This window comes from Urocitellus parryii, unplaced genomic scaffold, assembly GCF_045843805.1.
Source record: "Urocitellus parryii isolate mUroPar1 unplaced genomic scaffold, mUroPar1.hap1 Scaffold_90, whole genome shotgun sequence".
NCBI lineage: Eukaryota > Metazoa > Chordata > Mammalia > Rodentia > Sciuridae > Urocitellus > Urocitellus parryii.
In genome coordinates this window covers 169,120-194,006 of record NW_027554223.1, presented here as the reverse complement: position 1 = coordinate 194,006, position 24,887 = coordinate 169,120, and the positions used below count along the sequence as shown (strand labels likewise).

The following is a 24,887-nucleotide window of genomic DNA, read 5'->3' as shown; positions in this document are numbered from 1 at the left end:
AGGCCAGGGTCAGGGATGGGGGACTGGCTTTGGGAGCAATGCCAGGGTCAGGGATGGGGAGCTGGGTGGAGCAAGGCCAAGGTCAGGGATGGGGAGCTGGCTGTGGGAGCAAGGCCAGGGTTAGGGCTGATGGCTGGGTGGAGCAAGGCCAAGGTCAGGGATGGGGACCTGGGTGTGGGAACAAGGCCATGGACAGGGCAGGGGACTGGCTGTAGGAGCAAGACCTGGGTCAGTGATGGGAGCTGGGTAGAGCAAGTCTAAAGTCAGGGATAGGGAGCTGGGTGTGGGAGCAAGGCGTGGGTCAAGGATGGGGAGTTGGGTGGAGCAAGGCATGGGTCAGGGATGGGGGACTGGCTGTGGGAACAAGGACTGAGTCAGGTATGGGGAGCTGGGTGGAGCAAGGCCTGGGTCAGGGATGGGTGACTGGCTGTGGGAACAAGGCCTGGGTCAGGGATGGGGAGCTGGGTGGAGCAAGGCCCAGGTCAGGGATGGAGAGCTGGGTGTGGGAGCAAGGCCAGGGTCAGGGATGGGGAGCTGGGTGGATCAAGGCCATGGTCAGGGATGGGGAGCTGAGTGTTGAACAAGGCCATGGTCAGGGCAGGGCACTGGCTGCGGGAGCAAGACCTGGGTCAGGGATGGGAGCTGGGTGGACCAAGGCCAAGGTCAGGGATGGGGAGCTGGGTATAGGAGCAAGGCCTGGGTCAGGGATGGGGAGCTTGTTGGAGCAAGGCCTGGGTCAGGGATGGGGGACTGGCCTTGGGAACAAGGCCTGGGTCAGGGATGTGGAGCTGGGTGTAGCAAGGCCAAGGTCAGGGATGGGGAGCTGGCTTTGGGAATAAGGCCGGGGTCAGGGCAGGGGGCTGGCTGTTGGATCAAGGCTTTGGTCAGTGATGGGGAGCTGGGTGGAGCAAGGCCTCGGTCAGGGATGGGGAGCTGGCTGTGGGAGCAAGCCTGGGTCAGGGATGGGAAGGTGGGTGGAGCAAGGCCTGGGTCAGGGATGGGCAGCTGGCTGTGGAGTAAGGCCTGGGTCACGGATGGGGGGCTAGCTGTGGAGCAAGGCCTGGGTCAGGAATGGGGGCCTGGCTGTGGGAGCAAGGCCTGGGTCAGGGATGGGGAGCTGGTTAGAGCAAGACCTGGGTCAGGGATGGTAGCTGGGTGGAGCAAGGCCTGGGTCAGGGATGGGGGATTGGCCTTGGGAACAAGGCCTGCGTCAGGGATGGGGGACTGGCCTTGGGAAGAAGGCCTGGGTCAGGGATGGGGGACTGGCTGTGGGAGCAAGGCTTGGTTCAGGGATTGGGGTTGGGCTGTGGGAGCAAGGCCTGGGTCAGGGTTTGGGAGCTGGTGGAGCAAGGCCTGGTTCAGGGATGGGGAGCTGTCTGTGGCAGGAAGACTTGTGTCAGGGATGGGGAGCTGGGTGGAGCAAGGCCTGGGTTAGGGATGGGGAGCTGGGTGGAGCAAGGCCAGGGTCAGGCTTGGGGGGCTGGCTGTGGGAGCAAGGCCAGGGTCAGGGATGATGAGCTGGGTGTAGCAAGGCCTTTGTCAGGGATGGGGGACTGACTGTGGGAGCAAGGTACAGACTCACAAGGTGGGTCAGGGATGGGCGGCTGGCTTTGGGAGTAAGGCTTGGGTCAGGGATTGGGGGCTGGCTGTGGGAGCATGGCATGGGTCAGGGATGGGCTGCTGGGTGGAGCAAGGCGAAGGTCATAGCTGGGGGGCTGGCTGTGGGAGCAAGGCCAGAGTCAGGGATGGGGGCTGGGTGGATCAAGGCTATGGTCAGGGATGGGGAGCTGGGTGTTGAACAAGGCCATGGTCAGGGCAGGGGACTGGCTGCGGGAGCAAGACCTGGGTCAGGGATTGGAGCTGGGTGGACCAAGGCCAAGGTCAGGGATGGGGAGCTGGGTATGGGAGCACGGCCTGGGTCAGGGATGGGGGACTGGCTGTGGGAACAAGGCCTGGGTCAGGGATGGGGAGCTGGGTGGAGCAAGGCCAAGGTCAGGGATGGGGAGCTGTGTGTGGGAGCAAGGCCAGGGTCAGGGATGGGGAGCTGGGTGGAGCAAGGCCTGGGTCAGTGATGGGGGACTGGCTGTGGGAGCAATGCTAGTGTCAGGGATGGGGGACTGGCTGTGGGAGCAAGGCCAAGATCAGGGATAGGGAGCTGGCTGTGGCAGCAAGGTCAGGGTGCAGGATTGGGGCTGGCTTTGGGAGCAAAGCCTGTGTCAGGTTGGGCCTGACTGTGGGAGCAAAGCCTGTGAGCAGATCCCCCAGCAGGACCTTCTGGAGCATAAGAGGCTGTCTCTCAGCTACTGATGGACAGTCCACTTCCTGAAGGGAGGGCATACAGGTCTGCGACTTTGAATCAGTGCTGTCTGTGCTCCTCAGCTGACTGAGTTGCTCAGTGTACATTTGTGTCTGCAGAGACCAATGCAGAGGACGAAGGCTGGCTAGGGGATGGGGATTCTGGGGTGGACCCCCATAACACGTTTTCTTTCATTTATGTTTTCTTTTTATTTCTGGTACTGGGGATTGAACCCAGGGGTACTCTACCACTAAGCCACATCCCCAGCCTTTTTATTTTTCATATCTTATATATATTTTTAGTTCTAAATGGACACAATACGCTGAGTTGTTGAGGCTGGATCCCCCTCCTCAGCCTCCAGAGTTGCTGGGATCATAGGCTGTGCCACTACACCTGGCTGACTCCTCTGTATTTTTTATGAGAAACATGAAAAAGGTGATATGTGCCAATGCAGAAAGTGGAACATACCAGCAACAAGAGCCCCTCTGCCCACAGCCAGTGCCTGTGGGTCATGCTGTCTGACCTTAAGCCCTGCTGCCCACTCCTGTCAAAAGGCATCTCGTGAACCTCATGTCTTAGGCCAGAGGCCATTTACTTGACCCACCAGTGTTTCTCTTCAGACGTAAGGTGACCCATATGTGGACACAGACTCCAGGCCTTCTTTAGGGGACAGTAACCAACATCCCCAGGGGTTTCCTGTCTCCGAGATTGCCACCAGGCTGAAGCAGGTTTCCAGGAGACAGAGCCACACACACACCCTGACCCTGCGGTGCAGAGCGTACCTGCCACCCCTCCACTGCCCTGAGGATAAGCGAGGGCCCCCAGGAGGCGACGAGGATGCCCACCAGGAGTTATCCCAGCAGGGCACCAAGGCTCTACCTTATCTCAGCATCTGGTCCAAAGAAGCGGTGATTGGAGACAGTGGCATCGGGCCGCACACTGCAGTACTCGAGCAAGGGCATGAGGACTGCAGGAGGAAGCAGAGGCTCAGGTGCTCAGTGGCCAGGACAAGGACCCGGGGCCCTGTGGGCCCTGATCACAGACACGACTGGAGTCGTGACGTCACAGAGGCTGCAAGGCCACGGGGTCCTTGAGTCTGACCAGCGTTCCGAGATGCTGCAGGGGGAGTGGCTGAGGATGGGGGTCCACAAAGGATGAGCAGGTACCTCTGCACCCTGGAGGCAGACCCTTGTCCTCCAAGTGCCCTTCCCCATCTCAGGGAGACTTGCCATCACCCTTCAAGCATGAGCAACAGACCCTAGGCAGACTGGTTGGAGTGGGGTCGGCCAGTGCCCTGGAGGAGGTGACCCCACAGGGCCCCAGGGTAGGTGACCCCACAGTGGCCAACACATGGTCATGGGCTCTGGGTGTTCAGTCCTCTGGGTCAGGGCCTCTCCAGCTCTAGTACTGTCCCCATGCAGTACTCTCCGGCTGAGTAGGCAGGGCTTCCCTACACTGCCCACATGCCGAGACCCTGCCAGAGGCAGCTGCTGGGAAAGCCGGCCTACCAACTGCCTCCCAGGGACAAGCCGCAGTAGGGTTTCTCCTGAGGGATAGCCATGGTAGCTCTGTTATTCAACGTGGGCCCAGTGGCCCTGTGTCCCCCACCTCGGCTGGCCTACCGAGGGCTCCCAGTTGCATCGAACCCGAGGGGGACAGAGGTGGCTGCTGGGATGATGGGCTGAGCCCTGAGTTGGTGAGCTGGCTCTGCTCCTGACAGGGAGCTCTGGACACTGCAGGTGGGTCTGCCTGTGCTCACGTCCACCCAGTGCTGGGGCCTCTCCATGGCTTCGTCAGAGCCAACAAAGCAGTGCTTACTCTGGGACTTCCCCTCAGAGGGGCAGTCACCGAGTGTGTGCACACCTCTGTCACAAACACTCCTACCCTCAAGCGCAAGGACGGCCTCCTCTAGAGGGTCACTTCCTGCGTGCTTGTGGAGAAGGTTCGCTACCCACCGCCTGAGTAGGCAGCAGCCCCCTGGGCCTGCCCTGGGTGCAGATAGAGGCCTAGTGTGTGGGGGGGGCACCCTGGAAATGCAGGGCTGTACCACACACTGCCATTGGATCAGGTCCAGGCCCCGCTCAACCCTCTGCTGCTGTTTCTCTCCCTAACACAAAACACCAATGTGCATACCCTGTATCTCTCTCCTGCCCTGTAACTAACAGCAAAGTTAGTGGACACACAGTTTGTCCCTCACCCAAGGCCCCCTCCCACCTGGCTGGCATGCAGTTGGCCTCCTGAGGTGGATAATCAGCTAACTGCAACATCAGCAGTTTTTAGGCTGGCTGGAGAACACATCTTTCTTTAAGTACAAGGCAGGGCTGGGATCAGGTCTCCACCCTCAGGAAGAACTACTGCACAGGCCAGCGTGGTACCTACCTCCAGGGAACATGGTGAGTGCCTGCTGGATCAAGAGGGAGGCCTTCTCTCTGGCAGAGCTGAGCTCATGCTGGGGGAGGTCTGTCTGCTGTCTCAACAGGAAGTATGCCAATGCAACCGAGAAGGCAAAATTTGGGAGCTGCGACAGGTTCCGATGAGCCTACAAGGGAGCAAGAGGCCAGGTGAGGGGCCTTCCCTCTGTCAGGACCAGGTGCACCACAGTGAGCTGACAAAGCGGGCCACCCCCACACCTGGATGGAGGACTTGCTCCACCTGGGGGTCTTCAATGTGCAGAAGGGCAACGTCAGTGGGAAAGAGCTCTGTTGAGCCCCCCAGGCTCAGCACTGTGGGGGACAGGAGCGACTCCCTCTCCCCACACAGCAGGGTCCAGAGTGAAGGCAGCCAAGCTATGACTGCCCCCACCTAGAGGGGCCACTACCCTCTTCAAACATTTCCCCGCCTTTCTCTGTGTGCGATGTAACAGACATGATCTACTCCATGCTTTTCCATTAACAGGGAATGCTCATCTCCACAGAGTTCTGTAATCTTATAAACCACCACAAACATTCCTCTGTGGCTGGTTCTGGGGACCCCGTGGGTTTCTTATAGCCATTCTCCTGAGCTCCTGGAATCTCTGTAAACTAGATCCCTGGAAGTGAGACTTCTTGGCCAACTGTATAAAGAGTTATGTGATTTTAAATGATTTACCTGTTTTTCATTACTTATTTTTTATGAAAAATGTTTTTCTTTATTCACGAAAAATATGTACTGTGAAAGGTTCCAGCAGAAAAGTAGAACAAGTACAGGCTCCTCCCCCTCCTCCCCTCCTAGGCCTGAGCCCCCTCTAGACAAGCTCTGTTCAGCTGTTTGTCCCACTCAGTTTGCAGCAGCTACACTAAAGCAAGAGGTGAGACTGATCTTCACAGGTGGAGCCTGACCCAACACACCTACACTGCTGCTTCGACTTGTGTGCACACCCCACCTGTAGCAAGATAGTGCATGCTCTCTAGCACTCAGTGGAGACCAAGACAAACCCCACTCTCCTGGGTCTGGGGCCCCAGGATGGCAGGTGGCATTTATGTGCGACTCTGACCTGGAACATGTAACCAATCGTGACTACCCAGACTGTCGTCCTCACACTCAGGACCTAGGGTCCCTGTCAGCCCTGCATCACAACTTCCCTCACTGAGTGGCTGTCCCTTTCTGTGCCTAGCATGCCCAGCTCTGTGGTCTGCCTGACTGTCCATTACTAAGCACCATCTCTACACGCACACTTGATGCAGTCGTGTGCTCATCTTGGGGTTCTGATGCAAGGCTGCTTCCCTCTGGGAAGACCTGATTCTGCTCAACAGCAGAGATGAGGGAGACTAAAGGGCAGGAGGTCCCTGGATCCCACCCTGGCTCTGATTCATGGCCTCACCATGGCTACTGGTCACACTGCAAGCGCACACCTACCTCCCACTCCTGGAAGAGGCGGATCAAGTACTCATAGTTCCGGGCCCGCAAGGCCAGGTGGTCGACAAGCAGCAGCATGCACAGCGGGTCCTCATGTGGCTCAAGGCTTCGCAGGGAGCACAGTGAGGGAAGAGCAAAGAGAGCAAGGAAAATGTCAGGGCCCAGAGTCTCTGCAGCCCAGAAGCCCCTGCCGTGAGGACTGGCAGGAGTGGATCCCTGGTGGACACTCACCTCAGGATGAGCTTGCAGAACTCCAGTGCGGTGCACGGGCAGCCACGCTTCTCCAGGAAGCTCATCTGCTTGTAGAGGGCCAAGTAGAAGCTCCTACATCCAAAAAGGTCCATGTGAGTTCAAGTGGCAGCAAACAGCAGAGCAGCCTCTGAGGGCCACCTGGCTCCACGCCAGTGTCCAAGTCCTCATACGAGTCTGCGAATGCCTTTTGTGTCTGGGGAGAAGCTTTGTGTGTGCCTGAAGTGCTGAACACACACCAATGTACTGAAAGTTTTTTAAAAATTTTTGTTGTTGGGGCTGGGATTGTGGCTCAGCGGTAGAGCGCTTGCCTAGCACAGTCGGGACCCGGGTTCGACCGTCAGCACCACATAAAAAAAAGGCACTGTGTTGTATACATCTACACCTAAAAAACCAAATATTTAAAAAAAGGGTTTAAAAATTTTTGTTGTTGTTGTAGATGGACAGAATATTTTTTATTTTATTTATTTTTATGTGGTGCTGCTGAAGATCAAACCAGTGCTTCTCATGTGCTAGGCAAGAGCTCTGCCACTGAGCTACAGCCTCAGCTCCCTGAAAACCAAGCTTTTTGAAATCATTATCTTGCTTTTGGTTTGCTACTTATTATTCAAGGGAAATGAGCTAAAAATGGTTATAATTATGATCTTAATTTACCCTCAAATTTCAATGGCGCTACTGTTGGGTACATAAAGCTGTGTGACTTTAGTCATCCTGTAGACTTATTTTTAGAACTGAGAGTTTACTAGAAAAAGAAACCAGTGGAGAAAGTCTAGACAGAGTGACCGGTGCAGCCAAGTTGCTGCACTGAGACAGGGCATGGTGGCCATAAGGTGGGGGCCATGCCACAGCCAAACAGCGCTGCCCAGAGCAGCAAGAATACACACAGGACAGCAGGGAGACTGCTGCGGTCATGCAGGCTTGCCTCGGGGCTGATGCCAGAGGTGGTCAGCACAGAAATGTCATAAAGCAGAGCATAGACCCAGGTCTGCTCTGTCAGGCTGAATCTGACTTATGCATCACTGATTTAAGAATCAAGACACAGGCCTGTGAGGCCTGCAGAAGTATCCCAGGCCCACAGGGAGGGCTGCCCTCAGGAGAGGCAGCTCACCTGTTCTCGGGTCTGCGGTAGTCCAGCCGGCGTGTCCCACTGGTGAGACTGAACAGGGGGTGGAAGGCACACTCCATGCTGTACAGCGCTCGCTCTGTGGGCAGCAACACAGAGGCAGGAGTCAGCCACAGTAGGCGCCTGCAACTCCCAAGACCCCAAACAAGCGAAGCACTGGAAAGAAGGGGTCCCAGAATTGGGGCCCTGCAATGGGACCTCCTAGGTTTCCCTGGTGCCACGGCATTAATTGCAGGCACAGAACTTGTGAGCCTGAATGAGAAACGCCCTCGACACCATGGGGTGCAACTGCCACATGTCCTGTTCATGCCCAGTCCCCAGGTGATACAAACACGGCCCAGACACCCACAGCAGCGTGCGCGCACACACAGAAGAGCAACCAGAACCACCAACTGATGACGGATTCGCCAACCACGTCTGTCCAAAGGGGGAGTACTATCCAGCCAAGAGCACACTTAAACCTGGGTCACACCACACATGGGGCACACAACCATGGGCAGAGACCACGCACAGTGCTTCCACTGAATGGCTCCCCACACAGGTAGGGCCACGGAGAGTCTGACCAGAAGTCAGGGGTTCTGGGGCCTGGGGGAAGATAGAAGATGGCAGGCTGTTTTCCTGGAATGGACTGCAGTGATGGCTGCCCAGTTCCAGGACACACTAAACCAGGCATGACACACCTTCCACAAAGTGCTACATGACAACGTCCTGCCACCTGCATCTGCTCTAGTGGAGAGAACAGGCAGGCTGCACTGCCTACTGGGTCTTACCTATGAGGTCTCATGCCATCTCCTGATCCTCTTGAAAGCAGCAGGCATCACTGAGCTGCAGGAGTTAGTCCACATGGTAGGGGCTTGTCTGGAGCAGAACCTACCAGAAAAGAAGGGCAGCTCTGGAGGAAGGTCACAGGCAGGGACCCACAGGACACCCCTGCAGTCCACCAGGACCTGTGCACACCAGGAGACATGATCACCAGGTGACAGATGAAATTCCCTTTGGACTCCAGGTGTGCACTGCTATTACCCAGCCAAGGCCTGGACCTGGCTCCAGGTGGGAACTGGGGACCCTGCCTGCCCAGTGGGGCTGTCTTGGCTCCCAGGTCTCAGGACAGAGGACTGAAAGCAAGCAGGTTCCCGCCCCCCCTACGTGGGGGACATGGGGCCAGCAGGATCTACATGCTCCCCCTGCCTCCCCAGTGAGGCCCAAGACAGAGGCAGCACCTGGGAAGGACCATAGTGCCACTACACGCAGCTCCCAGCAGGACAGCACCTGAGTGCCAAGTCTCCTGAGTGCCAAGTCTCCACAGTGCCCCTCGGTTCCAGGGGCCCCACTGCCAGGGGAGCAGCTGCCCGGGCACTCGCCCTCCACCCACTGGCAGCTGCGGGGCCCACACACCACAATGTTGTTTGGCTTCATGGAATCCACGGCCACCAGGAACTTGTGCTGTGCCTGCTGGTACTCCTCACTGTGTTCAAACGCAAAGAAAGAAAGGCCTTTTTTCGATTCCAACAGCCGCATAGACAGACCTGGCAGGTGAGAGTGCACAGAGAGGGTGTGCTGGAGGCCAGGACATGGCACCTCTACAGAGCACAGTAGCCCCAACAGTCTCCCTTGTGCTGTTCTCAGAAAGGACTCTGTGATACCAACTCACTCATCTGAGGGGCCTCACAGGTCACCCAGGCCTGGGGCTGGGCTGCCTCTGGGCCAGAGGCTGACGTCCGGGGACTCTCTCAGAACACCTGGGCCTGCTTCCCACTGCTTGCTTGGGCTGTCCCGGGAGCTGGCCTCCGTCTGCTTTCCACAAAGACTCACTTCTCTATAGAATTCAGATGAGCTCTGGGAAAGGATGGAGCCGAAGTGGCCCAGGACAACAAACTTCAGGGATGGGAGCATGGAGGTCCATCTGGGTGCCCGATCACGTCTGGTTGAGACCAGCAGCCAGGGTGGCTGTGAGGGGCTGGGGCAGGAGGCGTGCAGTGGGCACAGGGCCAGGTCAAAAGCCTTGGCAACGTGTAACCCCTGACCAAATACGGTTCTGCTCCTTTTGTGTGACTGTGTGGAGGGACCATTTCCTCTGGTTAACCTGAAAAACTCAGTCTGCTAAGACAACCGCTAAATGGCCAGTGGTTCTCATGGGCTTCCCCTGAGCTACTCCCTCCTGAGAGCCCGGCCCATGGTCCAAGTCCTGCAGATTGAGACAATGAGCCCCTATCTCTACCATGTTCGGGTTCCTTTGCTAGAAGGGCAAGAGGCCTGGTGGGAACAGAAGATACATGAGAGGCATCAGGGTTGATCCTACAAGCACAGGTCCCGAACTCCCAGGCGACCCTCACTGGGAGTCCAAGGGGATTCTTCTAGAATCCCAACCCCACAGGCACAGCAGGTGAGGTGCGTTGGTTACCACCCTCCACACATGTCCTCCACACACCCATGACCTCTTCTACAGTATGTGCCCCATCAACCTGCAGAGGGCTGTCTGGATGCTTCTCTACGCTGTGCAGCCGATGCCCAGAGAGGGCATTCACTTCCTACCCTGCACCTTCTGCATGGCTGTTTTCTTTAAACATAAAACTATCTTACATTATTGATTTTTTAAAATATTTTTAGTTGTAGATGGACACAATACATTTATATTGCTTATTTAGTTTTATGTGGTGTTAGGAATCGAACCCAAGGCCTCATACATGCTAGGCAAGTGCTCTACCACTGAGCTACAACCCCAGCCCCCAAATTATCATAATGTGAAAACAAACTCAAGGGCTGAGGATGCAGCTCAGCAGCAGAGCCCAGCCTGGCATGTGTGGCTTGGAGGGCTCGGGCTCAGTGCCAGCACACACACAAAAAAAACACTTAAAAATGCAAGCCTCTGTTCAGCTGCTTCCTGTAGCATGGCACCCAGAGGACGAGGCAGACGGCAAGGAAGTTGAGAGCTTCTGCACAGGCCAGGCCAGCTGGGGACATACAAGCTGCTGCACCCTCAGGAACACCATACCTCACACACAGCTGCACATGGTGCTGCAAGGCCCACCCAAAGGCACTGAGGCCAGCGTGCCAGCCCCCTGCTGCAGGAGTGACAGACTCACCTGGCTTGCTGTACCGTGGCCAGGTGCTCTTGGGAGTCGTCAGCCACGTGCACTTGGGGTATACACGCTGCCTCTGTCGCGGCCTGGGGAGGAGGAGACAGGCACAGCTTTACCTCCACGGGCCAGGGGCCAGGCTGGCCACCCAATCCCTCCAGCTCTCCCTGGAGGCAGAGCGGTGGGCAGGGGGCACACAGGGAGGGAGAGCAAAGCACTGCTGCGTGAAGAGGGGACCCCAGCTGCGACCTGTGCAAGCAGCTACCATCAGGTCCAGGGGAACAGGGAGGCCAACAGTCCAGCATGAAGGCAAGAGGGACAAAAAGGAAACAAAAGTGAAACCCTAGAACATGGTGCAGAGCAGGAGCTCAGGGCCACTGAAATTCCCTGAGCAAACGAGCTGCTTCCTGTGGGACAGGCTGCACAGGAGGAATGCCTGGCCATGGCCAGAGGCAAATTAGGGAAGTGGACCTGTGACCCACACCCCAGCAATATGACTCCAATCTTTGAAAAGGAAAACATGGAAACAATGAGGAGAACTGAGGAGGAAATTGGCATATTTCTGCAAGGAAGAAGACCGAGAGCAGAGTGTTGAGGGTCCTCAGGCACCCAGCTCCCTGCGACTCTTGTGTGAGCGACAAGTTGAGGGTACCAGGCCCCCTTTGGGCAAGAGTTCTTAGCTGCTGTTAGGGGGTCTGGCTCCCTTGCCAGGTGGCATCTTAGCCAGGCCTGGAAGGGCTGCACCCTGAGCTTAGTGATGGGATGTGGATGTGTGTAGACCAATCTCTAGGCTTTTCAACAGTGCCCTATTTCACTAAAACAAAACAAGGAATAAGGAGCTGGACTACCCGGAACAGGACAAAACAGCATCTTTCTTTTCTCAAAAAGAGACATGAAAACTGTGTGAGAAGAACAAATACACAAAAAGAAAAGCATGGCCAGAGGCTGAGAGGCACAACATGGCACAACTCTGCACACGCAGCAAGCAGTGGAAAGGAAACCACAGGTGCCTGGAAGTCTACAGCATCCTGGGCACCGCCAGGTCTGTCTGAGGTGAGCTGCCAGCCAGAAGTCTAGGGGAGGGGGCAGCCCTGACGGGTGCTGGAGGGAGGGTCAGGAGGAGCACCTTAAGGGTCGCAACACAGGGGGTGTGGAGACAGCACAGACAGGGGGAAGGGAGCAGACCCCATCTGTCTCAGGAGGAAGTCAGATTCCCCCCAAAGATCAGTGCACAGCTATATGGAAACCCTGAATGGTCACCAGGAAGGAGGAACAGAAAGGAGCTAAGGTTTGGTCTCTGAACAACAGGACAAGGGTGGGGGACCAAGAAGGAGGGAACCACAGCTTTTCACTGGACATACTTCAGTAGGACTTAAATTTTTGAAGAAACAAACAACAAAAAAGTGTGCTACTATAAAGGTAGTGAGCTGACCTGGTTACAGACCTGTGGTCCTGGCTGCCTGGGAGGCTGAGGGGGAGGCTCCATCTGTCCAGTGTGGCTTTCAGTCCTCTCCCCCAGGGTTTCCAATGGCTCCCCCACCCATAAGAAATGAAAGCAGGTAAAAACAGCTTGAGAATGCAGCTACTGTAGGCCTTACCTTTGATCCCCCAGGACCGCTTGAGCACCAAAATACCGTTTCAGTTCTGTGTCTGGATTCAAGTGTCTAGAATGTGGGAAATGTGAGGAAGAAATATTAAGTCAGGCTTTCCTACAATGACTCGAAATTGCAGAAAGCTAAGTAAGAGTCCAGCCAAAGAACAATGACTTGGGGCTTGAAAGGTGATTTCTAGGCCTGCTTTCTTTAAATCTGCCACCTGCAATAGGACCTGACCACTACTGGCCCCATGGGGCACCCAAGGGATGCAGTGGGTCACTGCTAGGAGAGAACCTGGGGTAGGTCTCCCCTGCGGGTCCAGTGTTCATCTGCCAGGCTTCGTACAGGGAGCATGCACCCTGACGCAGAGTGGAGGGCCTCAACGATACAGGCAGATTGCTTGCCAAAGCTGGCAAAGATCAGGTTTCATTAAGCATCCACCAGACCAAGAGATGGGTGATCGTCCAAGGGTGACACTACACTGGTATAGCTCAAAACGCCTCATGAGACATACAAAGGCAAGCTGTTTGGAAGTCCTGAGCTGGGCATGATGGTGCCACACCCGTGTCTACTCAGAGGCCAAGGCAGGAGGACTCCTTGTTAGAGGCTGGTCTCAGCTACTTAGCAAGCCCTAAACAAGCTAACAATACCCAGTCTCAAAATCAAAAATAAAAAGGAACCAGGTGCAGTGATGCTCGGGTATAATCCTAGCATCCAGGAAGATCGAAAATTTGAGGACCGCCTAGGCAATTTAGTGAGGCCCTAAGCAACTTGGTGAGATCCTGCCTCAGAAAAATAAAAAGGGCTGGGGATATGGCTCAATGGTAAAGCACCCCTGGATTCAATCCTCAGTACCAAAAAAAAAGTCCTTTGAAACACAGATGTCTTTTCCTTACTTCTTTCTCCTTTTTTCTACTTCCTAAATGTTTAATAATGAACTCTTAACACTTCTAAATAAATAAAGACAGCAAACTGTCCTCTTTCTAAATCACTCCTCCCCGTCAAAATCAGAGGCCAAGGCCATACCTGTGCTCCACATACAGGACATGCTTCCTGGAGCTCAGTGGTGGGGGACTCAGGCGGCTGAGCCCACTGCCATCCTCAATCCTCTCAAAGATGCGGTCAATATCCTCCAACCCACTTTCCTAAAAGCCCATAAGGAACTGTTAATCGCCACACTGGCTTCACTCCAAGTGCTGTGACAACCAATAACAAGGAGTCACTTTGAAAAGTTATTTGGTATGTACTTTCTAAAAGATGATCTAGAGATGTATTATAGGAGGAAGCTCAGAACCATCACTAATCCAGAAGGCCCTGGGAACCATTGGGCCAGAGAGCCACACTTCATGTCTCACAGGTGAGCTCACATCCTCAGGTGAATGGAACTGGGACCTGTGACTCCAACTGAACAGCAACAAAGCTACCACTTCTCTTCAGGACAAACAATGAGACAAGGAGGGTCAAGGCAAGAACGGAAATGTGCTGACTGAGGGGGATCTGGTCTGTGGGCTTCCACACCCAGCACCCCTCATGCACTGGCAGGATGAAGGCTGGGTGAACAGCAACAGGGAGCAGGGCTGGGAAGGGACTCTCCCTGCAGAGGGCAGCTGGGACACGGAGACTAGGAGTAGGCCATGACAACCAAGGAACAAAGGGGCAAATCACAAGCAAAACTGTAGGTGACTCTTCTTTGTCCTTGACCTCTTAGATAGTTATACTCCTGACAGGAAAAAATGAAGACATCAAATAAAATGGTCTTCTCCCAGCACCACCGAGAGGGACACGGCCCAAGGGGCACGGAGGGATTGGGCAGGGGCCAGTCAAGTCTGGTCGCATACCGAGGCTTCTCCTGTAATGTTTTTCTTATTTTTCTGCTTCCTTTTCTTCTTCCGGAGTTTTCCACTTGCATTAGACTAATAAAAATAAGATGTTTTAATCAATGGAGAGAGAAGCAAAATCTTAAAAACTGAGAACCAAAGCAGCAAGCCAGCACCACTTGGGGCTCCTGCAGCCCCCCCTCACATCCTTCTACAGCAGGACCCTGCCCATACCCTCTGCTGTCAGTGTGGCCTCTCTTTCCCACCCTGCCCTGCTGCAGAGCTGGTCCAGGCTGCCTGGGGCGCCCACCTGCCCCTGACTGGGCCAGCTCCTCTGGGCAGCGAGAAGCTCCTCAGGGACGCTTCACCAGAAGTGGTTGCTCCCAGAAGGCACAGAGCTGCCTGGAGCACAGTGGGCAGCAGGCAGGGCAGGGACCTGCATGCAGTACCCCTGGGGCTGCCACTGATCTCAAGGACTTTAGCACAAACTTCATCAGGGTTCCCACGGAATCAGCCAAAGCAAATTCAGAAAATTATACCTCCAAGAAAAAGCCAAAACAGGTGGCACGTGGCAGGATGCCACAGCCCTTCCCTGACATGCCAGCCTCCTTGTTACCATGGGGTCCCCATACCTGCTCTGGGGGTGCAGCCTTGGCCACATTTCCTTCCCGCTTGGTCTCTGGGTTTCCACGCTGAATCCTTCCTTTGTTCCCTGACACTGCAGCATCTGTTAACACACAACCAGACTTCTCTCCGTTCACCACCGGGTCGTCCTCAAGATCCTCAACATTTATCTGGAGAAAAAAGCTGAGGGCATTTCTGCACAGGGGTCACAGTGTTCGTGGCGAAGTAGAGCTGAGCCAGACGTGAAGACGACTTGCCATGCCTGTCACCCCAGAGACTCTATTTGGGAGGCTGAGTCAGGAGGAAGGCAAATTTGAGGCCAGCCTGAGCAACCTCAGTGACAAAGTGAAAAATAGAGGGCTGGGGGTATAGTTTAGTGGTACATCACCCCTGAGTTCAATTCCAATACTTCAAACTAAAAAAAAGGGGGGCATATAATAAGGATTATAATTTTCTAATATTGTTCTTGTTCATGTTAAAATAATTTTGTCCTCAAGTCTGATGAGGCAATTCTCCTGTCCCAGGCTCTAGAGTTACTGGGGTTACAGGCATGACCACTTTGCCCAGCAGGGAGTGTTGTTCTTGATGCAATCAACATCAAATGACTAATTGTTGTTACCACTCTGGAAAACAGCATGGAGATTCCTCAGAAAATCTGTAGTGATACCACCATTTTACATAGTTATCCCTCTCCTCAGTTTATACCAAAGGACTAAGTTCTATAATGATACAGCCACATCAATGGTGATAGCAATTCAATTCACAATAGCTAAACTATGGAACCAACCTTGGTGCCCTTCAACAGATGAAAGGACAAAGAAAATGTGATTGGTGTATGTATGTATATATATATATGTATATGTGTATATATATATATATATATATATATATATATATATATACACACACACGCATATGTGTATATGAGTGTATATATATATATTTATATATCTATATAAAAATATATACATTTAAATTTCATTGTGTGTGTGTATATATATATATATATACACATACATGTGTGTGTGTGTATATATATATATATATATACATATATATATACACACAATGAAATATTAATCAGCTTTAAAAAAGAATAAAATTATGGCATTGCTGATAACTGGACAGAGCTGGAGAATATGATGCTAAGCAAAATAAGCCAATCTCGAAAAACCAAAGCGGAATATTTTCTCTGATATGTGAATGCTAATTCATAGCAAGTGGGAGTGGGGTGGCTAGGAAGACTAGAAGCGCTCTGGATTAGATAGAGGGGAGTAAAAGGAAGGGAGGGGGGATGGAGGTAGGAAGAACAGTAAAATGAATCGGACATTATAACCCTATGTGCACATATGACTACATGAACGGTGAAACTCTACATCATCTACAACCAGAAAACAAGAAGTTATACTCCATTTATGTATGATGTATCAAAATACATTCTTTTTTTAAAAAAAAATTACTTTTTAGTTTTTAGATGGACACAATATTTCATTTTATTTTGTGGTGCTGATGAAAACCAGTGCCTCATGCATGCTAGGTAAGCACTCTACCACTGAGCCACAGCCCCAGCCCCTGTCAAAATGCAGTCTACTGTCATGTGTAACTAATTAGAATAAATTTTTTAAAAATTTATTTATATATGACAGCGAAATGCATTACAATTCTTATTACACATACAGAGCACAATTTTTCGTATCTCTGGTTATATAAAAAGTGTATTCATACCAATTCATGTCTTCATACGTGTACTTTGGATAATAATGTCCATAACATTCCACCATCATTTCTAACCCTATGCCCCCTCCCCTCCCTTCCCTTCCCACCCCACTGCCCTATCTAGAGTTTGTCTATTCCTCTCACGCTCTCCTTCCCTACCTATGAATCAGCCTCTTTATATCAGAGAAAACATTCAACATTTGCTTTTGGGGATTGGCTAACTTCACTCAGCATTATCTTCTCTAACTCTATCCATTTACCTCCAATGTCATGATTTTATTCTCTTTTATTGCTGAGTAACATTCCATTGTGTATATATGCCACATTTTTAATCCATTCATCTGTTGAAGGGCATCTAGGTGGTTTCCACAGTTTAGCTATTGTGAATTGTGCTGCTATAAACATTGAGTGGCCGCATTCCTGTATTATGCTGTTTTTAAGTCTTCTGGGTATAGAACGAGGAGAGGGATAGCTGGGTCAAATGGTGGTTCCATTCCCAATTTTCTAAGAAATCTCCATACTTGCTTTCCTTATTGGCTGCACCAATTTGCAGTCCCACCAGCAGTGTATGAGTGTTCCCTTTTCCCCACATCCTCACCAACACTTGTTGTTTGTATTCATAATAGATGCCATTCTCACTGGAGTGAGATGAAATCATAGAGTAGTTTTGATTTGTATTTCTCTAATTGCTAGTGTTGATGAACACTTTTTCATATATTTTTTTGACTGACTGTATATCATCTTCTGAGAAGTTCAGGACAAATAATTTAAAAAAAATAAAATGACTATCACAGGTGTGGTGGTACATGCCTATAATCCTAGTAGCTGAGGCTGATCGCAGGTTCAAAGTCAGCCTCAGCAACTTATCAAAGCTGTAAGCATCCTAGTGAGAACTTGTCTCAAAAGAAAAAAAATTGGGGCTGCAGTTGTGGCTCAGTGGTGGAGCATTCACCTAACATGCGTGAGACACTGGGTTCAATCCTCAGCACCATATAAAAATAAAATAATAAAATAAATATATTGTGCCCACCTATAACTAAAAAAATTATTTAAAAAAAAAGAAAAAAAATTTAAAAGGGCTGGGGATGTGGCTTAGTAGTTAAGCACCCTTGGGTTCAATTCCCAGTACCAAAGGAAAAAAAAAATCAAATGACTATCAAAAATAAAGATGACACAGTGTTGGCAAGTTTAAAACCACCACAGCATTTCAAGTCTTTATTCCAGCCTAACAGCATCAGCCTGAACACTGAAATTTATTTTTAAATTTTTTTTGTTATTTAAAGCACAATTTAAACGTATTTCAATTACCATCAGGGAACAGCAACTATACTGTACACGAAAACAAGACAGACATACACACATAATTCTTTGAAAGGGACTGAGGGAAAATTTTTCAATGCAATCAAGTAAACTCATGATTTTTAGGTATCTGGTTTCCACCAGCATGTCAAAGTAGCCACTGGTCCCAAATACTAAGACGTCCTGCTGCAGAACATCGTTTCTCAATGGCTGCACTGCACTGTCACCCCTTAGCATATGTGCGTGCACAGGGGGGTGGGGGAATGTTTCCAGTCCCCTCTATGGAATGTGTCGTGTTTGCACAGAGCCTGTGCACACCTGTGTGTTCTGCCTCTCCTCTGCATCACCACAAACCTAACCTAACTCAAATCCTGTCTCAGTAGCCTGCACACTGTGCTGTTCAGGGAGCGATGACAATAAACACATCTACACACAAGCAGCACAGCTGTGAGTTTGAGACATATTTCGACCTGTGGCTGGTGGGAGCTGCAGGTGTGGAGGGCCAACTGCATCAGGTTACGTGCCCCCTGTAAGCAAGCCAGCCCACCACAGCACTTAGGTCAGCTATGAGGTCAGGCCAATGCATTCACATTCCAGCTGTGCAGTCATGAAGCAGCTCCATGTCATGCACACCTCTGCTTCCTCATACAGAACACTAACAAATGCTGTGTGTACAGGACATATGCATGGTGCTGGGGATCAAACCAGGGCCTGTGCATGTGAAAACACTCCTATTATTTCCACCTATGAGTTATAAGGGCAAAAACCCATAGAACACTTGAATTGACTGAATAGAACCTCTTTGGAAATCCATAGGCAGCAGCGAGATGAGCAGCCACATGTCTGCCCAGGTGTCAGTGCTCCATGCTCACAGAGCAGCCTGGGAATCCACCACAGGTAGCAAAATGTGAAGAGACGGTTCACAAAAGAAGACAAACAGGGGCTGGGGTTGTAACTCAGCGGTAGAGCGATCACCTAGCACATGCGAGGCCCTGGGTTTGATCCTCAGCACCACATAAAAATAAAATATTGTGTCCATCTACAACTAAAAATATTAATAAAAAGAAGACAAACAAATGGACAATAGGCACATGGAAAGACACCCAACAACATCTTTATTGAAATGTAAATCAAAAGCCAGTGAGGAGCACTGTCCCTGCTGAGGGCTGGGGGCTGGGGGCATAGGCTGCCAACACCAATTCCCTGGAGGCTGGAGCACCTTCAGCCTCACACAGCCCATAGGCAGGTGGAATAAAATGCTGGAGGAGCGCTCAGCACCTGTTGGTCCAGGTATACACATCCACTCCCGATGCAGCAGTTCTCCCTGTAGATGCCCCATCAGCCAAAATGAAACCCAGACCCACAAAACACCTGTCCTTAGAGCTCAGCAGCTCCAGGCAGAGCAGCCCCCAACCAGAACTGAGTCAGTCCCCTGAAACACCACGGATGAACACCCTGCAATACACTGCTACTCAGCAAGAAGGAGCTGACCGCGAAAACCCACAGCCTGCATGAAACTCAAAAGCACAGGCTAAGCAAGCGAGGACAGAAGGAAAGAGCACATTCTGGAAGACTCTGCTGGTGGGAAATGCAGACACAGGCAGGACTCAAACACACGCAGGGAAAGGGGGCACAGGCTGCAGGGTGGCAAGCTCTCAGAATGTGGTGTGGTACTCATGCTGTGCATGCCTCTGTCAAGACTCACTACAATCCCCTGGGGTGCATCTGACTGCACTTCATCTGACTTAACTTCAGTAAGCTGTCTTTAGGACCCCCTGACTGAGACAGTAAAGGTGATTTCTAACCAAAGCTAAAGGAACACCCATGAGCCATGCATGACACCAAGGTCCACACTCTAGGCGGCAGGTGGGGACCAGGCCTATAGGTGTCTGCGTCCATTTACCCGGGAGGCTTTTCTTCTAGAAAAGCTCTCTTGCTTCCTCCATTTCAACATCACATCATTTCCGTGCTTGCTGAGTGCCCACTGAGGGCCCAGCATGTCTTCACCACAGTCCCACAAGGCCAAGGAAAGCATCCCCAAAGCTTTCATCAGGTATCTCATCAATGCTCCTACATCCAGAAGAGGTGGATCCCACATTGGAATGGAAGTCACTGACTCTACAGCCCAGGAGCCTGCACACTGAGGAAGACATGCCTTCAGTCTTCCAGGAGGAGCTCTGTGCATGCCTGCTGGGAGGTGGGGACACACAGCTAGCAACAAAGTCCTTTCAGGAAGCAGACACTTCAGCCCCAGGAAGAAACCCATGCAAAACACAAAGAACAAACAAGTAATGTATACAGTATGTTCGCAGGTAACTGCCAGGAGATGGAAAAGGGCCAGAATAGAGGGAATGGGACTGTAGGGCAACTGTGACCATAATCAGACTGTATGGTGGTGTGACGGGGAAGAGACTCTGCCTCTGAGGGAGGAAAGATCCAGCCATGTGTTGGTACTTGAACGTGGGGAACTGTAGGCATAGAGGGCAGCAAAGGAAGGGCAGTGTGGCTGAGCAGAGCAGGCTAGAAAAGCGAGTGAGGAGAGCTGTCTAGGCAGCCTGGACAAGCAGAGGTGGAGACTGGGAAGAATGGGTCACAACCCTGTGCACTTAGAGCCACACAGGACTTTTCAATGGTTTGCACAAATGTCAAGAGACCAGGGACATCTTCCAGGTGGCTGATCTTGGCATGTGGTTTTCAACAGAGACAGGGAAGCCTGAGGAGCAGGTAAGCCCTAGTCTGTAAGGTCAGGTGCATTTGGACACATGGATACAGATATAGAGTTCATGCACAAATCCAGAGACTGGGAAGGAGACCTAAGCCAGTGATACTAATACCCTTAGAAAGCAGGGGCCAGGGGTGCAGTTTGGTGGAAGAGGATACTTAGCATGCATGAGGCCCTGGGCTCAATCCCCAGCACCACAATGCAAGCTCCCAGCAACTGGAGAGGCTGAGACAGGAGGACCATCAGTTTGAAGCCAGCCTCAGCAATTCAGTGAGACGTGCAGCAATTTAGCAAGACCCTGCTTCAGTAATAAAATGCCCCTGATTCAATCCCCAGTACAAAAGTCAAAACTAAACAACAACAACAACACAACAAAACACCCCACACAACAAGCAGAAGGCTTACACAATCACAAAGCCCCAAGCCAATCTCTTGGACCAGAGTGATTTCAAGGAGGGATTCACATAAGCATCATTTTTTTCCCATTCAGACATACAATCATCTCTTCTTTTTTTTTCATAACCCTGAACACCTCTATTTCTCTATTCACCCACCAACTTTCACCAGCAGGGACAATATCATTGTGTGGTTTAGAGAGCACAAGGTTCAAATAAAAAAGCCTAAATTTAATTATGTGTATGTGGGTTTTTTTTTTCTGTTTTCTTCTTTTGCAGTGCTAGGGATGGAGCCCTTGCCTCCAATGCCTGAGGCAAGGGATCCAGCACTGAGCCACAGGCCAGTATAAATTGAAGATGTCACCGCTGCTGTCAACATCACCCCCCTTCCCAGACTGTGAGGAAGAAATGAGTGGTACCCAGAACATGTAAATGCCCTCCGCCTCGGAGTTATTCTTAAACACAATCTGGAGGGCATTTGAATAAGGACCAAAGGTTTGTGAAGTGGCAGACTTCACAACTGATCCCGAGCTGGTAATAATGGGACAGGATGAAAAGCGGTGCATCCTGAGAGTTGTCAGAAACAGGACTGGCAAGTTTAAGGGCAAGTGGTGTGCTGTCTGGGATGTTTTTAAGTCATCCCTGGAGAGAAGGGAGTGAAAGTCCAAGGCAGATAGTAGTTGCCAAGTGTCCATAATTAGGGAACCCGGGGATGGACACATGAAGTACCTGTACTACCATATCTCTGTGTTTGAAATTTTCCATAATAAAAAAGATAGAAAGAAATAGAAAGCTGGGGAGAGTTACTTTCAGGCTAAGAAACAGAAGAGATCGGGTACAGACAGAGAATTCAAAGAAGGGACTTCAGTCCCACCTCCACCAGACTATGGGGTTAGACCAGCTCTTAAGTGGCAAGGTCAATAACTTTTAAAGCAAATCCCCAAACTATCTAAGGACAATTTCCATACTCCACAATGTCTTTTAACATTATAGCCTTTTAACTTGCCAACTCAATAAAAACTCAGGGGCAACTGAGACTGATAACAAGGTGAGCAAAACAGTCATGCTACCTGCCAGCTCAGAGAAGCCACTATCAGATAACCCATACAAACGAGAAACTACAGATGAGGCCCGTGCTAAGGGGAAAACATTGTGGCACCAGCGGGCATTTCACTTTCCTTTACCTCCCTGTAGGGGACACCTAGGTGAGGGAGGCAGGAAGGAGCAAGATACAACATCCCCGGTTAGGCAGAGGTGTTATGAATAAACCGAAAGGTTTTGGAGATGCTAGACTATGAAATCTAGGATGACCCGAATCAGGAAGCCCTGCCCCACCCCTTCACTGCAGCGCAGTCAACAGCCACACTCTGCCCTGGCACTCTGTCCCTGGACGCCGCTGCCCCACCCTCCCCTCTGCAATGAGGGGACCCCCTCCTTTCTGACGCCGCCCCTGCTCACCCCAGCCTCACTTCTAACATCACACACCACCGTCCCCACAGCAGCAGCCGCCCTCCCTGCAGAAGCGCAGTCCCATCACTCATCCCCTTCACTGCGACCCCCTTAGCCGGTCCTGCCCGCCACAACCCCTCCCACCGTACACCCTCCCCGCTGTAGCTCAATTTCGTCAACCCACCCCAGCTTTCCCCTTTAGTCCCACCCCTGGAGGTCAGAGCCACACCCTCTTAGCGAAGCCCCCGCCCTGCCCAATGCAGCTCAGTATCGTCACCTGGGCCCTTAACTGCTCGCCCCGCCTACTTGGCCCTTAGACCCGCCCCATATCGGCACAGCCCCACCTTCTCCTCTGCGACCCTACCTGCCCTCGACACCGTCCCCGCTCGCCCCGGTCCCTCCCTAGCCCCGCCCCTTACGTCATGGCCCGCCCTCTCCACTGCAGAGCTGCCCGTAGCCCGGCCCCACCCATGACATCAAGACCCCGCCCACCAGTTCACCACAGTACAGACCCCACTTTACACCCACCCCGCCCTCCCATGACGTCACGCTCCGCCCCCCCCGCCCCCCGCCCCCAGTTCCCACAGGTTGACCGGCTCCTCACCAGCTCAAACCGGTTGTTGACTTGGACACCATCCTTCCCTGAGGCCCCCCCCACCCCGTTTTGGTCCTTCTTCTGCGTCATCATCATCATGGAGGACAAACTGCAGGGCGCCGGGGCGAGGGGCTCCTGGCCGAGCTGTTCCCCCCTCAGCCTCTGGAGGGCCCGGTGCGACACAGGACCCGACAGCCTGACGTCTAGAGAGAAAGAGAAGGAAGAGCAGAAAAGAACGGCCAGTGAGCCTGCGCACTGAGGGCACGCTGGCGCATGGCGCCTACGCACTGCGGCTCTCCGCAACTTCTTCCCTGTCACCATTAGCACCAAAGAAGGTGCAGGCGCTTCCAGGTGAGAGTTGGGAGCCCTTGCGTACAGTGCTTTGGGTTTTCGAGTGTGCTGGGTACAGATGACCTGTTGTCATGGGGCCTGGGGCGCATAGGCTCAGAGAGACCCGCAGCCTTGGCCTAGACCCAGACCCAGAGGGCTGGAGGCCCTGGTAGGCGGGTAGGGGAGGAAGGAGTGCGCGCAGGCGGGCGACTGTGGCATGTGGGTGGTCAAGGGGACGGTCTGCTGGCAACCGCGTGTCTCATGCGGTCTACCTGTGTGTCGTGGGCTCCGCGCCCCCTGTCAGCCAGCCTCTACGCTGCAAAGAGATAGTTCTCTACTGAATAGGAGTGAGCACATCTAAACCGAGAAGCTTCCCAGAGTTCGATTCCCAGACACCCTTCCACCCCACAAAGCGCGAAGGGAGATCTTGAGTTACTCTGTGTGGAGGGACAAGCGAAGTGTTGGGCAATGACTGAAGACTTCTAGAGACCAGTCTGAAGGAGTCTGGAATAGGAGTTATAGAGTTATAGAAGCTGTCAGTTATGTTCCTTCAAATCCTTTTTTTTTTTTTTTTTTTGGTGCTGGAGATTGAACTCAGGGCCTCAGGGCACTTGACCACTGAGCCACATCCCTAGCCCTATTTTGTATTTTATTTAGGGACAGGGTCTCACTGAGTTGCTTAATTCCTCGCCATTGCTAAGGCTGGCTTTGAAGACCGAAGTACTGGTTGCTCTCCTTGACTTTGCCTTGCAACTCACTGCCTGAGTAGTCTCAGGAAGAGCTTTGTGTGGGAGCTATAGGCAGCTCCCCTGAGCTCAGCCCAAGATATGTTCCCACTATTTGTACAAGGGATTTCATTGCTTGTATGGATCAGAACCTGGGTCTACCCATGGTTGGCAATGTGAACAGATGTGTTGCCCGGTGCAATTTCTGCATCTGTAGAATCAGGAAGTAATGGCAATAGTATTTAGCTCCCAGGAACATCTACCCTTGAGAGTGCTGCACAAACATGAGCTTTGTAATTTTTATTAATTTTAAACATAATCTTTTTATTACCAGTTCTGACAGGAAAATTCCTAACCCTGTCTGCATGTTTTCTTAATTTTAAACAGGAATAAAAATATGGGGACAAGGAGCTATCCAATGCTCAGCGGTTCTCAGCACCACATGAAACAATAAAATAAAGGTATTGTGTCCAACAACAACTAAAAAAATAAATTTTAAAAAATGTGAGTATACGCAGTCTGTGAGGGGGCTCAAAGTAGTGGGAGTTGGTGATTTTTATTGGCTGCTCTAATTTTATGTGTTTGAACTTCATGAACCCAAATGATAGGAATATTTTTTCCCACAAGCCCATCTATTACCAGTCATATTCCTTCTGGGTCTCCTCCAACCCTGGGCAGATGTTACAACTTGGAGTCAACAGGATTCGGCTAAGGTCTTAGCATATTCCTGAGTGAGCATCCAGATACTTCACTTTCCTCATCTGAAAGGTGAAGTGAAGACCATACCACCTCAGGGTGTGTGTGAGGAGGAAGGTGCTCAGCACAGAGCCTGCCTGGAGCCACCAGCTCCCATGAGCCCCAGGCACATCATATCCTTGGAGAATGAGGGCAACAGGCTGAGAAATGAGACCAAAGGGTCCTCTGGACCAGCAGGTGCAGCCAGTGACCTCAGCAGCTCTTCTGCGTGCAACTCTAAGATGACCAGGTTTTATGGACAGAAGTGGGCCCTGGAACCTCATTCTGTGATGGGCACCCTTATAG

At 51.9% G+C, this 24,887-nt stretch overlaps 1 pseudogene; it reads right to left on the bottom strand.

The window, feature by feature from the left end:
- Positions 1-809: 809 nt before the first annotated feature.
- LOC144253071 (ribosome quality control complex subunit TCF25-like) lies at positions 810-23,066 on the bottom strand (annotated as a pseudogene).
- Between the last annotated feature and the right edge of the window lie 1,821 nt (positions 23,067-24,887).